The 15,980-nt window shown below is 40.8% G+C and overlaps 1 protein-coding gene across 4 annotated transcripts in view; it reads left to right on the top strand.

Moving 5' to 3' along the window:
• BTC (betacellulin) overlaps window positions 1-15,980 on the top strand; it is a 233,340-nt gene that overhangs the window by 44,075 nt on the left and 173,285 nt on the right. The window contains exon 7 of one of the 4 annotated variants that reach the window (XR_008296274.1): window positions 268-1,097. The gene's annotated coding sequence lies outside the window, so the exon portion shown is untranslated. Of the gene's footprint in view, window positions 1-267; window positions 2,409-15,980 lie in introns of those variants that run through there. The other 3 variants (XM_027058311.2, XM_053217252.1, XM_015079909.3) reach the window with 3 other exon arrangements.

Consider the following 15,980-nt stretch of genomic DNA (forward strand, 5'->3'; position numbering starts at 1 on the left):
CTTGTTCATAGCCAGCAAGAGAGAGCAGTGACTTTCCCTAGCTCTGCCAGCAGCGTGAAGCATCTCCTTCCCCCCCAAACACCCAGCGGATGTGTGGGGTATAGTAAATGCTTATCGAGAAATCGTATGTTCCCCTAACTTATTACAGGATGACGCTAATCATTAATGAATGGAAAACAAAACTATTGGCTCTAGATTTTTTTTTCTTTTAATTTGCATGAGCCATTTGTATTAACTAGCGTGTTCTCTTTTCCCTTATTTCTCCAGGCTGGTGCAAGCTGCAAAATGCCTTGCTCATTCGAAAATGGACAGAATGTGTCTCAGGAAAACAGTCAGGAGAAAATGAATTTTAAATAATGTATTTACTTTTTGTTTGTAATGTTAGTGTGTGTTTTTTACTATTTTTGTAATAATAAGTAATTTCAGTATTGTTTCGGAATTGGGAAAAAGTGCTCACTTAAGACATTTTAATAAACTTCCACTTAAAGTTTTGTTACCAGGATTACTAGTCGAATAAAAAATAGAAGTGAAAAGGAGTTTAGATTTTAGGAATTGGATTAATCATAAAGCTGCCATTTATCTGGCACTTACCATGGGCCAAGAGTTTCAAGTATATCATTTCTTCTAAGCCTTTCAAGAACCTATGGGACATCTATCATGATCCTCATTTCCCACATGTGGAAACAGACACAAAAAAGTTAAATAATATAACCCTGATTTATACAGTTCAGAATTGGTGGAGCTAGAATTGGAGCCAAGATTTACCCAATTTCAGTTTGTGTTCTTAACTGTCATTTTTGTTGATCTGAGTGGGTGCAGCTTAACTCACTAACATAGCTCAGGACTTTATACTAAACTGTGTTTCGCCAAGACTCTGAGATGCCGGGGCTATTTTCCTGCAGATACTCAGAAGGCAGAGTCCTGGATTTATATTACTGTTACCATCGTGTTTTCTATAGCATTGACCTCTATTATGTTTCTTTGCTCTTTTGTAAATTCTCATTGACATGAATAAATTCCTACATTAGTAAAGCAAACAGGTTTTCCCCGTAGCTAGGGTAATGAATAGCGATGGAAAATAAAAAATAAACAGGTAAGTGTTTGCACTCACTAAGGTATAAATGATAGCACTGGAAGAGGTTGTTTATTCCAGAGCAGTGGTCAGTGACAGCACAGCAGAGCCCAGCAGACACGGCTCGTGACCATATCCTCATTTTTCTTCTTCCTGATGGCTCTCAGGTGGATGTTGTTGCAATGAAATCACAACCATAAGAATCGACTACTTGGGACCATCTCACCAGATGTCCCTTCAACTCCATAGCATATTTAATAAAGACTCTTTTAAAATTGAAAAAGCTAGGGGCACCTAAGTGGCTCAGACAATGAGCTTTTGAGTCTTGATTTCAGCTCAGGTCATGATCCCAAGGTTGTGGGATCAAGCCCCATGTCAAGCTCCACACTGAGCATGGAGCCTGCTTGAGATTCTCTCTCTCTCTCTCTCTCTCTCTCTCTCTCTCTCCTTCAGCCCTTCTCCCCAACTTGCACTCTTTCTCTCTCTTTCTATATATATAAAAGCAATTAAAAAGAAAAAAAAACACTGAAAAAGCTAAATCTCCATTTAGCCAATATTCCATAGAAACTGAAACTTTCTACATTGATCGGGTGGGTAATTTACAAAAACCAATAGAAGATGTCCCCAAATTGCTGTACTTTGGCTGTTGTGATGTTAGCCAAGCAGCTTCTTTTTTTCCAGAATCTTTTCAAATTTTACTTTGCAGTGTAGACTTCATACACAAAGTGAAGTGGAGAATTCAGACAAAAGGTGAAGTTGTGTATCACCTTCTATCACACATTGTTTTGAGAATGAGGCTGCCTTCACAGAAATTGCTCAAATGTATTAAGAACTAAGCCAAACAGCTAATCATCTTCTAAGTCAATTTTTCTTCCGACTTAATAGCCATCCTTGAAACAGGATTATATCCAACTGATTCATGTTGCATATGCTTTATTCTCAAAAGTCTTTTGGGCTCATTTATGCCCTTGCTTTTTCTCGGTGTTCTTTGATGCCAAAGTGCTTGAAACAAATGCTTGTTAATAGTATTTAAAAACAAAAACACAGTGCTGTAAAGGTTCCTACCCTGAATTGTTGTTGGTTGACCAATGGACTCTCTTAAGCCAACCCAGGCTTAGGAATTTTGTTTTGATTCTAAAATGTAAATGGTGTCTCTTGAAATTTAGTAGGTCCCATATCAAGAAAGAACTTCAAAGATTTCTGTATCTTTTTAAAATGTAATTTTATAATTGTTTTGCATGTTCTAAATGGTGTTGTTTATGTAAACTGTCAACATTATCATATAATAAAATAAGTTTATTTTTAAAACAAAGCAATCTTGTTTCTTTGGAAATTTTTTAGTGGTACCATGAATTACGAAAAATAAATTTGCAGATTATTGCTTTGAAGACTTTATATTTTATAGAGATGACCATTGATACATTTGAAATAGTCCATTTTGATTATGTGTTTTTCTTAGAAACTAATGAATTTGAAAGTGTGGTGGACGCCTATGAGATTGTCTGCCCAACAGCCTGGCCATATTTTTGAACCCCACCAGCAGCTGCATTTGGTTTGGTTTAAGGTGAGCACTTCACGAAGGTGAGCAATTTGGAGTCATTCCCGGTAGGACCAGGAACCAGAACAGAAGTTAATCTTTTGGGGTTCTTGGCGCATAAAAAATGTACATTTTGAAGATATTGCAGTCATGTTTTGCTCCATGTGGTCCAGAAAAGCAAAAAATGCTGGTTAGAGAAGAACAGAGACCAGACTCAAGTTTCCTGATGGTCTGAGTCCCCATTATGTGTATTCTCAAAGTTTAGCCTCATTCTGCTCCTATCTGGGGGCTCTATGAGACATATTATCATTATAATAAGTACTCTATTTGGATTTCTGGAACCTGGAACCAAGGTCCTGACCAACTCTGGTGCATCATGAGATTGTGAACAAGTTTCTTAAAACGGAAATGGCATCCTCTCTGAAACAGAATATCGAGCTGTTTTCCAAACAGTGCCTTCGATTGTAGGAGAGGAACATTTCCAGCAACAATATTCCATCTTCATCATACAGTCTTTCAAGATGATAGTTGCAACAGGTATGGAATTCAGGAAGCACTGACTGGGCACCTACTGTTTTTAGGCACTGTGCCACCATGACAAATGCGAGGGCTCAATAAGACATGGCCTCTTAGGAAGCTTACAGTTTAGTGGGAGAAGCAGCAACGCACTGATGATTTCAATATAATTTGGTGCTCTGGGACAGGTTCAATGTAAAATGAGGTTCGCGGACTAAACTAGGTTACAAAGAATTGGGGTAGGCTTCTGAAAGATATTACATCTGAACTGATGTCTCTGAGAAATAAAGGTTTCTGCCCCAAATTCTGGGCCAGGCCAAATATTTCTTGGATCCTTGTCAAATTCTATAGAATTTCTTAGAAAGTTCTAGCAGTGGAGGAACAGGGAATGAAAGAAAAGAACAAATTGAGCCTCTATACCTTTTTCCAAAATGCCCTGGGCATGACAGACTAGGGTATACGGACATGTGAGCTGAAAGGTGAGATGTTCCTGGTTCCAGTGATGTTATATTATTAAGTGATGGGCTGAGATGGGGAAGAAATTTTGATGTCCTTCCTGAAGTGGATTATGTGGGCCTTTCACATTTCCCACTTCCTATCGTTGCCCATGGAGTAGGCAAGTTACACAGAAAATGGTGTAAATGCTCTGGGACACATAACTTGCTATTTGGACAAAGCTCTGGTTTATGCAAAATTTTGTGACGTTTCAGTGCCCATGGCTTTAAGACCAAGCTGATGCCTCAATGAGACCTTGATTTTAGTATGTTCCACATATATTCTGTTATGAGAGCCTAAATATATTGGGGCATTGCTATCATTCCCAGAATATTTAGTAAGTACCAAAAGTGCCAAGTATCTTAGATGTCGGGGCTACATCAGTGAAGAAAAGGTTAAAAAAAAAAATCTGTGACCTCATGGAGCTTATATCCCAGTGGATATAATCTTTCATAGCATGGAATTTAAAACTAGCCTTATCCAAGAAGTTACATTACCCAGAGCACATTGTCGTTAGACTTTTAACCTATGCCATGGTCTTGGAGCATGAAACTCCCGATGAGCATTCACAGCAAAAAACTCATCATATGGAAGGACTAGCAGATTCCCCTTGATCTCCAAATGATTTACCTGTTTTGATAGTGACTTTCAAGAGCAAAAAAAGTATAGCCGTGTGTCTTTGGTGTAAAAATCTTGGTTTATGCTTTATTTTGTTTTATTTTTTTGCCACGATTAATGAATAAGGTGTCACATTTGCACATCTGTTCTTTTTCAAAGAATCCTCTATGCGTCAAAGAATTTTTCAGAAAAGGACCCTGTTCCCATGTGATCATCTTTGGCAGCTAAGCGTTAATACCAGAACATAATGTGCAAATAGTTTACTCTTGCCTGTTTGTTAATGTTACTGGATCCTGAGAATGCGTATCTTAACAATAATATCTAGGTGGCACTTCTGTAAACTGATTCTTCCCCAGAACCTTTGAGCTATTGGTGTTTGAAGCCATCTGAAATTCTGTATTAGGAAACTAAATAAATTGTATAACTTCGAAAAACTCTATCAGCAATTAATTTCAGGTGATAAGTTATAAGGAAACTTTCTGCTACTGGAAATACCAAAATGTGGATCTGTAGGTATGTTTAGCTAACAATTCCAGTCAGTACTTGTATTATAAAAACAATGGTAACCAAACATGTTTGTGAGGTTTTTTTTCCCTCCATGTTTTATTTTGTTTACTCAAGTTTAAGTCACAAAAAAGTAAATGTGCAACAGAGGTACTTCGAGAGTGGTTTTCTTTTTTCTTCTTTGGTTTATTTAAAAGACGTCAAACAGGATTCTTCACAAACACAGAGCTCCTTAATATTGCTTGTTGTGGCAAGTATAATTATTTTTGTAGGTCGTGTGCAGAATAATGAAATATTCCGAAACTCTGTGATCCAAGCTAGATGAAGAATTTTCATATACTGGGTTTTAGTAAAAAGTGAGAGGGCACCTTTTTCTGACTTGCTCTGTAAAATGATTTTTGAAATATTGCAGTGTATAAACTAATTTTAGTAAGCCTGTTTCTGGCATATTCTTTTTTAACACCTAAAAACCTTTGTTTACTCAATGAACTAGAACTAACAATTCTAAAAAAAAAAAAAAAAAAGAAAAAAGAAAGATCATTTACACAGTGTTTTTTTGTTTGTTGGTTGGTTTTTGTTTTATTTTATTTTTTTGATGTTTATTTATTTAGTTTTGAGAGAGAGAGGGCACAAGAGGGGAGGGGCAGAGAGAGAGACACAGAATGTGACGTAGGCTCCAGCCTCTGAGCTGTCAGCACAGAGCCTAATGTGGGGCTCAAACCCATGAACTGTGAGATCATGACCTGAGCTGAGGTCAGACACTCAACCATCTGAGCCACCCAGGTGCCCCTGTTTGTTTACTCTTAAAGATAATCTAGTCTTGGGTACTGGACCTCCACCCCTCTGCCTCCTAACTCTGACTGCATGTCAAAGTATCTGAAGTCTTTTTTTTTTAATTAAAAAAAATTTTTTTTAATCTTTATTTATTTGTGAGAGAGAAAGAGACAGAGCATGAGCAGGGGAGGAACATAGAGAGAAGGAGACACAGAATCTGAAGCAGGCTCCAGGCTCTGAGGTGTCAGCATAGAGCCTGACACAGGGCTCGAACCCATGAACTGTGAGATCATGACCTGAGCCAAAGTCGGACGCTCAACCAACTGAACCACCCAGGAGCCCCCAAAATATCTGAACTCTTAACCAATCCAGTGCCCCTCATCATTCCCTAAATGGCATAGAGACGGGGTAACTTGCTGCTGAGCTCTTAAAATGTAAAGGTTATGAGCACAGACTCTTTGTTCAGACAAACCTGGGCTTTACTCCAAGGTATCTCACTTACAGTGGGGCCCTGGGCAGTTTCCTTAACCTTACTAATGTTCTCATCAACAGGTGGGAAAAAACAAACAAACAAACAAACAAACAATAAAACCGGGTGGGCTGAGAGGATTAGATGAGATAACTCAAGCAAAATGCTTAGTTCTCTGCACCTGGAATATTTTAAACACTCTCTGGGGGAAGGGTTCACTTAATATTAGTTATTATTAGTAAGATCAATAATAATAGTGATGATGATGATGTTCTCGAATAACTGTTATGGAAAACAAGGAATTCTTTTTGGAAGTTAAGTCATGGCACTGATACCGTGAAGGTTTCTGTATTTTAAGGATTCCTGAGCCCTATGGAAAGGCATGTCTTTCTACTATTGTCTGAATGAGCCATGAGCCATAGGTAGGTGAAGAATTCCACCTCAGTGACTGACTCTGAGGTTGCCTCTTTTTTCTCCCTATCTTCTTCTCTCCCTCCTTGAAAGTACCCAATGCGAAAAATTAAAGAAGAATTATTACAATGCTGTTGAAGATACTTCAAAGCCTAATAATTTTTAAATGATGCAGAGATAAGTTTGCTGTTTTTGGAGATGGACTTTACTACTTGCACACTCGACATCACTAGAAAAAAGAGCTGGGGCTAGGGATGCCTGGGTGGCTCAGGTGGTTGAGTATCCACCTCTTGACTTTGGCCCAGGTCATGATCTCACCACAGTTCATGGGTTCAAGCCTCACATTGGGTGAGCTTGAGCCCCGTGTGGGGTTCCACACTCTCTCACCCTCTCCCTCTGTCTCTGTCCCTCACTTGCTTGTGCTCTTTCTCTCTAAATAAATAAATAAATAAATAAATAAATAAATAAATAAAATTCAATCTGTGCAAGTTTACCAGGCTTGGCTATTTCTTCTTAAGTTAAAATATCTGAAAACAGGAGAAAAGGACCTTGAGCAAAACACATATTGATTTAGCAATATAGCATGCACACTAATGTAACATACGCATACCATGCTCTTACCGGAGAGTATTTCATTTGGTGGGGCCAAAATAATTTTTCAAACCAGGAAGGATATGAAGAGGTAAACAACCTGGAAAATATTTGGCTGTCCCTGAAGCTTTTATAATTAGTAGAGTTTTGTACACACCGATGTAATTTTAAGAATATCTTTTGGCAGCTACAATTAATTCCACATTGCTCAAGTCTCTTGAATTCAATGGAGCCTCATTAATGTAAACCCACCAATCCAGAATTTTCAACCATTCAGGCATGGACGAGGCAGATGTTTACCTACATGATAATTAAGAAATAGTATTTTGTAAAAATCAGTGCTGCAACCTTTTCCAGTACATTGAACATTACACTTGTACAGCAGCATCTTGTAATTGTCTTCATGGTAATATCATCACCTCATGTGACATCACTTATATGTTTAGAATCAAACTAATCATTTTTATAAACTACCTTCAGATCCTAATTCAATTGATTATAAATACTACCAAAAGCTGACAATGGGCACACACACAAGTGTCTTAAGTGCAGGGAAGGTGGGGAGGAGAACAAGAGACAGCATATTTTTCAAGTAGGAGAAAAGACAAATAGCTATAATAAGAATCAGAATAAATTCACTCATTCATCCAGTGAATATTCAACATTTATTATGCATAAGATAGCACCCAGTGCTTAGGATAAAAGGATGAATGGACTAGACTTAATCCAGGTCCATATGAATTTACCTTCACTACTAGAGAGTAGAGAAGATAAGAGGTTTTTCTGGGGGGGAGGGTTAGTTAATTTATTTATTTTGAGAGAGAGAGAGAGGGAGGGAGGGACAGAAAGAGAATCCCAAGTAGCCTCTGCACTGTCAGTTTGGAGCCCAATGTAGGGCTTGAACTCACAAACCATGAGATCATGACCTGATCTGAAATCAAGAGTCGGCTGCTTAACCAACCGAGCCACTCAGGCACCCTGAGAAGTTGAACGTTTTAAATCTATGAAGAATGCCTTGCTAGTTTGTGCAAGGGATTGTCATGGTTAGGGAAGACACAGAAAAGGTGACATTTATCTAGTCCTGGAAGAATGAGGGGATGTAGTAGGCACGTTTAGGTAAGAAGACATTCTTGGAGGCAGGTTTAAGCTAAGACCAAACTAACCCTTTTTCCTGCTGGGTCACTGTCTGTATGGAGATGCTCCGAGTAACCCCAGTAGCCCACCTTGAACAGGTGGCTTGTCAGCCTGTGACCAGGAGAGGGGGGGCACTCATCAACTTTGCCTGAAAGTGAACATGTACTGGATTCCGTCCCTGAAGAGATTTCTGCAATTGTCCTCAGACTGTTCAAGCTAAGAACAGATGGGGAGGGAGCTGGTCAATCAGGGCTGTCCCAGGACTTCAGAGGGTCTTCCAGTGCCTAATGTCTTCCCCTATACTTCCCCTCAGGTCCACTCTCCCTTCCCCATCTGTTGATCCCATTCCTCCTTGATCAAATCTCAGTCTCCTCAGGTCCTTCTGGCACCTCACAAATTTAGCAGTCTTAGCCATAGAATGCCCATGTTTTTTCACAAGAAAAGATGGGCTTCATCTCAAGGTTTGCTGGCTTCTTTTCCACCCCCACCCCAGGCAAGGTGGACAGGGATTCCACTATTTCCCTATTTCCAAACAAACAAAGCTTGGCACTAGAAGAATTCATTCTCTGCCATGCCCATGCGTCTCCCAAAGAAATCGGAGTCCCTTTTATGATGAAATTTTTACTCTTTTTTTTTTTTTGAAAAATGAGTTAACTTGGCATTATCATACTAGACAAGCATTTCTGCCTCCCACTCATATCCCCTTGAGCTACATCACAAAACTTTCTCTCTTTAATAAAGGGCACCTTAAGAAAAAGGAGAGGGGACTCTCAGGTTTACCCCACTGCAGAGCTTTAGATGAGGTCTATGCCCCAGGAGGGAGAGGAGCTGGATCTCTTCTATTGGTAAGAGATCCATAGGATGGATGGGAGATAAGGGCAAAGAATTCCACTTGAAAAGAACCACCATTACAGATGAGATCACATGGGTTTGTAAATGTGGGGCATATTTGGAGAAGACTGTATGGGACAGTGTCACAAGATAAGTGAAAGACACCTAGTCAAATCTGAATTTCAGATAAACAAACTTTTTGTATAAATATTTTCAGGCATTGCTGTCTAAGTGGGCATTCTGTATTTGTATTTATTATTATTATTATTATTATTATTATTATTTTGCTAAGTCTGACAACCCTAGTGTGGGAGAGTGGACCATGGGGTGTTGAGGGGAACACAGTTGAAGAAGTGGCTGTCAGGTAGGGACGGGGCAAGATAATACTGTACCTGCCATGTCGTGCTAAGAATTCTTGGACTTTACTGGATGGGAAGGACAAAATGTTTTGGGCAAGAAAGTGACATGATAAGATATATCATTGAGGAAGACGAGTCTCTAGACATCATGAAGGATAAACTGGAAAGCTGGGCGATGAGAGCCAGAAGCACTGACAGGAGCTGGAATTGAAAGATATATGTATAAACGCTATGATATCCTCAGGGCATTTGGTAAGAGAATCCCCCATGATCTCGTGATCTGTTGCATTTGGGGATGTGAGAGGAGGAAGAGGCAGAGAAGACTGATAACTCTACATTGACAACCAGGAAGCTCTTGGTGTGATTAGTTGAGATATGGATCGAGGAGGAGGAGTAGGCAAGGGGAGAGGCTTGGGTGAGGGAGTCAAGAGGATGACTTGGGCTTAAAAAAATGGATTGAGGACTCCAGGAACATCTTTGTAGAGGAGCACCAAGCAACTGAAATGAAGACCTGGAGTTCCTGGCATGTCCAGGTCAAGAAAGAGGCAAGCCTCGAGCAGAGAAAAGATATAATGAAATTACAGCTTCAGGAAGCATCACCCGAGAGTGCTGGAGAGGGACCGAAGAGTATAGATGCTGAGCTCATGAGCAGAAACTTGTACGTTGGTGAGCATTATCTTGATGTGTGGTAGTAATGTAAAAATGGGAATGGAGAAGTAAGGGGTAAAACCTAGACCCACCTGGCACTGGATGCAGCTTGGGACGAATGAGAAAGGGGGGAGACAGAGGTGCCTTTGATTCTGTGAGCACGGGACACTAGGATGTAGAAATGTCATGTTCATGAGAGCAAGGGCAAGGTAAAACTGGAACTGGAAGTTAGGGAGAGAAGACAGGACAGGGTCCAGCGGGCATTCACCGAGCTTGAGATTGCTTACGGACCATCTCCGCTAAGGTGCCTTGCTGGTAGTTTCAGTATATAAATTATACACAAGGACTGAGAATACAGATTTTGCCAAGATGTAAAATCAGAAGTGATTGGTATTTCTGAAGCTATGAATATAGAGTAGGAGTCTTTGCTCTCAGAGGTGCTGTGGACTCCTTGAAAAGAAATGCAAATTTTGAGCATTTTAGAAAAAAAAAAAATGCAACTCACACTCCAAATTGGTTGTGCAGAAAAAAATCCCGTAAATTAATTTGGTTTATTACTAATTAGTTTTTCTCTCCTGAATGCTTATATGCTAGGAAGTGAGAAAACAAACTAATTAAATGTCCAATCTGGTTTAAGTTGAGCCCAGCTGAGTAATGTAAAACGCTCCATCCAGAAATTTCCTGGATCCCTCAGAAAGCAAAGCTCAGGCTCTCAGAGATTCTCCATCTCCCCCTGTATCTCTCACTAAGGTGGTACACAGGGGATGAGAAAGGGGACTTTGGCCTCGTGTGGGTCCTTGGAATGTTCTGGCAAGTGTTGTCCAGGCGCATCCTCCTTGGCCCCCCTTCTGTGTGTTCTGCTGCCTCGAGGGCTGACTCTTGAGACAGGTGACCAAGATGGGGGAAGAACAAAGAAAGTGTATTGTAAGGAAAGAGGAAGGAAATATGCAGGAGCAGGTGACCTGTGGTGGCATCTGTCACAAGGATGAAACTAAGAAACAGTCAGGTTTCAACCAGTCACAGCAATGATCTATTCTCTACATGATACCGAAAGTTGCGTTTTCAACCCACTTGCAGATGGGGCCATTCCGAGGAAAGCTTGCAGAGTCAGCTCTTAGTAGATGACGGAAAGCCTACGCACAAGTGTCTCAGCACAGTGATTTAACTCAAATAGAGAACCCAGGAGGAAGAGCAAGATTCAGGCACTCGGGGTCATGGGGGCTGTAGTGGGGTAAAGTGGTGAAAACGATTGCATATTTGGAAGAGGTTTTGTAAAGGCTAAGATGTTTTGTAGCCTAGCTAGGGACATCTGACAAGTCAGGGTGACTAGTTATATAAGTTTAGTACAGGCTTATTGTTCTAGAAGTCTCTGATTTAACTGGTTGAACTCGAACCTCTCTGCATTGGGGCACCTGGTGGTTCAGTTGATTAAGCGTCCAACTCTTGGTTTCAGCTCAGGTCCTGATCTCACGGTTGGCGGGATCGAGCCCCACGGTTGGTGGGATTGAGCCCCAGTGCAAAGCCTGCTTTGGATTCTCTCTCTCCCTCTCTCTCTGCCCCTTCCCTGCTCACTCTCTATCCCTGTCTCAAAATAAATAAATAAACATTTTAAAAAAATGATATGATATGTGGTGGTCCTCATGGAGTCTAGAAAGAAGAAAATGAGTAGCAAGGATCTGGGTTTATCCAGCACTGCCCGAGGTCAAGCTTCTGACCTCACCACGGCATCCTACCTGTGTGTGCTGAATTATCTGCTATCAGCATGACCACCTCCTTTTCTACACTCCCCTCGGCAATGCAGGGCAGAGACCCGGAATCCTCTAGGATTCTTTTCCTCTTATGGTTCCAGGTGAGAATCTTTCAACCCTTACAAAATTTGAAAGGTGAAAGAAAAGAGAAGCTGTTTTCCTCCAGTGACACTGATAAGCCGATGTCTGGCCAGATGACGGACATAAAGTTTGTGGTGTTTTTCATGTGCATGCCCGAGGATCACAGGATTCCAGCTGGAGCTTTCCTGACCTTTGACTCTCCAGCTCCTCTAAGGGTCGTACAATAGGCCTCCAATTCCCTGCAGTAACACTCTTCTACGTGGAAACCCAGGGCGGTTCTATGTCTCTGATGGAACCCAGAATGAGTCATTGGGGCAGCAGCAACCCTCAGAAATATCAACTTCCTTTTGCTTTAATTATCAATACTAATAATTACTAACATTAATTTAATTATTAATATTATTTCCCCTGTACCTTAATGCCAGGAAGGGAATACCCTAGTACTTTAGGTCCAACTCACCTAAAAGCAGACTTTGACACGAGGCCTTGGGAGAAACTGTTTATTTGGGAACCAGCTCCAAGATACACAAGTGAAGAAGAAGGGAAAATGAGGCAGGGAAGCAAGAGGAACTCCTGCCTAATCCTACTTGGGGCCATTTGAGGAACGATGTACAATGCCCCTCAGAAGCATTCCACCAAGGCTTGTGTCAAGATGGAGTTTCTATCCACAGACAGCCACCCTTCATTGAGAGAGGGTTACCTCCAGGAATGACATGAAATCCTCTGTGCTTTTGGGCTGTCCTGCTCACAGGTAGAGAAATCCTCGCTTAGGATGGAGGAACCCCTCAGGCAGAGAAGCAGAAAACTGGATGCACCTAAAGTGGGAAGGCGGCTTTTTTTTTTTTTTAATGTTTATTTATCTATTTTGGAGAGAGAGAGAGGGAGGAGAGAGAGAGAGAGAGAGAGAGAGAGAGAGAGAGAGAGAGAGAATCCCAAGCAGGCTCTGCATTGTCAGCACAGAGCCCAATGTGGAGCTCGAACTCACTAACTGGGAGATCATGAACTGGGCTGAAATAAAGACTTGGACGCTTAACCGACTTAGGCGCCCCAGGGAAAGGTGGCTTTTCTAACTCTGTGCAACTGACGTCCAGGCGTTGTGGTGACAGTGGCACATGGCTTCCCTGTTAAGTCATCTGGCCTCTCTTTTCTGCTTTGCTACAGTGACAAGAGCAGAAATCAGAGTGCAGAAAGAGGAGAGAAGTGTGCATGTAGACAAAATGGCTAGAATTTAGCTGGTGTCATCAGAGGAAATGCGCGCACCTCACTTGTGTTTATTCCTTCCTCCTTCCCTCCCCCCATCCCTCTCATCTTCTCTCCCTGTTTTTCTCTCTCCTCCTCCTCTTTTCTTGTAATTGATTTTGGTTTAATTCATCTTTCAGATCATGCCTACCACAAAGTTTAAGAAGTGAATTTAGTCATTTTTAAAGAATGTAGCCTGCGCATTGCCCCCAAATAAAACAAGATGCCTTCTTCTAAATGACCTCTCTCCAGATTGCCTTTCCCCCACCCCCTGCCCCCCCGGGCTGAGCAAAAGCAATCACCTGCCTTCAGCAAATACGCACCGAATTGCCCAATAAATATGAGTTGCCGTGGAAACCAAACCAAAAGAGAATAGAAAGATGAGGCTGAATATTAAGGATTTGTTTGGCCTTAGTGACTTGTTTCCCCCAGATCTGAAATTGTTCAGTCTGTGAAAATGTGAACCACAAGGTTCCCTCTCAGAGATACACCAAATGAATCCTAAAGGCATCTTTAACCCCAAGTTCTGAGCATTTTGGTGCCTCTGACCAGCGGCTCCTATAGTTCTTTGTCCCTTTTTCGGGGGCTCGAAAAAGAGCAATTGCAAATGACCTCTGGGGCAGCAGGTGTTGGTGGGAGTGGTGTGGTGGACAGACCAAGGGATTTGGGATCAGACAGACCTGGAGTGCAGGCATCCCAGCTCTGCAGGGTTATTTTCCTAGCGGCATTTTGGCACCAGAGGTTCATTCCAAAAGGCTATCTTGGCAACTTATTTTGTAAGCAGAAAAGCTCTCGTTTGTCCTTAAAAGATGAAGAGCGATTCAAAGCATTTTTTCTCCACACATCTTATTGCCCAGATTCAAACCTCAGACTTCCTTCCTGCTAATAAGGATAATTTCCTTAGCGCTCTAGGTAAAATATCCTGACACAAGTCATCCAGAGGGACAAGAATCCCCACCTCTTTCTTCGCAGCTCAGACGCTCATCAGAAAATGCCTTTTTATGGATTTGGAAAGAACCAAGGGACACTTACCAATGGTTGTATTACTACATCAAGGGTTCTTCCCTGAGATTCCAAGAAGGCAACTTTTACTGGAGCTTGAGGAGGCCTCGTGGAGTGAGGTTAGAATCAGAAATTGTGGGTTCGAGTTTCAGATCGTGGAAGCGGTTAGCTAGGTAAACATGGGCAGGCACTTGTCTTTTTTGAGTCTCAATTTCCTTAAAAGCAATGGAATAATTTCTAAATGCTTGGTTGGACTGTTGAGATGTTTCTTTGTTCGTAATATAAGCTAACATTCCTGTAGCACATACGGCGTACCAAGAAGTGAGTCATGCTTCACGTAAGAACTCATGGGATCCTCCCAACAACCCAACGGGCAGGAACCTACTGTCATCCTGGAAGGGGAGCTGCAGGACACCAGGGACCACGGTCTTGTCCAAGGTCACACAGCTAGTTAAGTGGCACACCCAGGATTCAAACTAGGGAAATGTGGCTCCACACTGTTAAGGCCACCAGAAAATATTTATTAAGTACTCACCAATGTCCCAGGTACAGTGTTAAGCACTTTGCAAATAACGTCTAATTCATTCCTCCTTAGAACGCTATGGCACAGGCACTGTTACTGTCCCAATTGTGCAGAGAAAGAAATATGTTCAAGGGATTGCCCAAAGCCCTATAATTTGCATGCAGAAATATTCCTTTTGCTCATAGTATCCTCCTTCCACCACTTACCCTCTCTCTCCTTTCTCTAAGTCTAAATATAAATGTTCTTCTGGTGGTCTTCCCTGAGGCCCCCACCTAGGCTAGGCCTTCTTTCATACGCACTTGTAGTAAGCTGTACATTTACGTTTGTAGTAGCCACCAAAATCTTATTTCGTTGTCTTTATGTCACTATTTGCTTAGTATCTGTCTCTCCCACCAGCCCAGACTTAAATGGAGACAAGGAATGCATGTATTTCTGGTTAGCAGGGTATTTCTAGCACCTTGCACCCAGTAGGTATGCACCAAATATTTAATAAATTAATGCATCCCTAACCTTCTTAGGTTGATGTCAATAAACATGAGAGCCTGAAATGGACAAAAAGAAGAATGAAATTGCTGAAAGAAACAATAAGAAGCAATTTTATTCATTTATTATCTTATCAGGTGCCTACTGTGTGCCACATCCGAGCGAAGGAAAATGCTATGTGATCCCATTAGGGTATGGTAATTGCAACTTAAAAATTGGCTTTCTAAGGCATTTGCTATACTTGAAAGCTCTAACTAAAAGGCTCAGCGATTACGAAGGAACTCAATAAAATTGAAATAAAGTATTATCTGGGCAGTAATTTCACAGTAAATTTGGTTTAATAAAAATTTCACATGAATCATTTTTTAATTGACACTCAAACACTGTCAACTCTTTGGGAGACAAATGTCAAGGAAATGAACGTTATGCATTGCTGATTTTAAACGCGCTTGCAATATTGTGGCTAATATAAAGGAGATACTTTTATCTGATTTTTGCAATTTATTATCCTTTCCTGCTTTTCAGGTTGAGGAGGCATTATCGCTGTTCATAAGCTTTTTTTCTTTCCTTCTGGTATAAAATTCTTAGGCTGTTCCCACTGGAGGAGCTCTTTAAGAACACACAAAAATTAATTAACTATTCTTAAAATTCCTTCACGTTTAGGAAGGATTCATTTAAATCACTTTTAAAAATAAACTTTATTTTTTAGAACACAATAAAGATGTATAGGGAAATTGTAGGAAATTTACAGGGAAATTGTGAAGATGGTACAGAGAATTCTCATGCACTCACACTCAGTTTCTCCTATTATTAACATTTTATACTTGATTGTTATAATTAATGAACCAATATTAAAATGTTCTTATTAACCAAAAACCATACTTTATTCAGAATTCCTTAGTTTTTGCCAAGTTCCTATCTAGGACATCACATTACATTTTGTCC

This window comes from Acinonyx jubatus, chromosome B1 (genome assembly GCF_027475565.1).
Source record: "Acinonyx jubatus isolate Ajub_Pintada_27869175 chromosome B1, VMU_Ajub_asm_v1.0, whole genome shotgun sequence".
Classification (NCBI taxonomy): Eukaryota; Metazoa; Chordata; class Mammalia; order Carnivora; family Felidae; genus Acinonyx; species Acinonyx jubatus.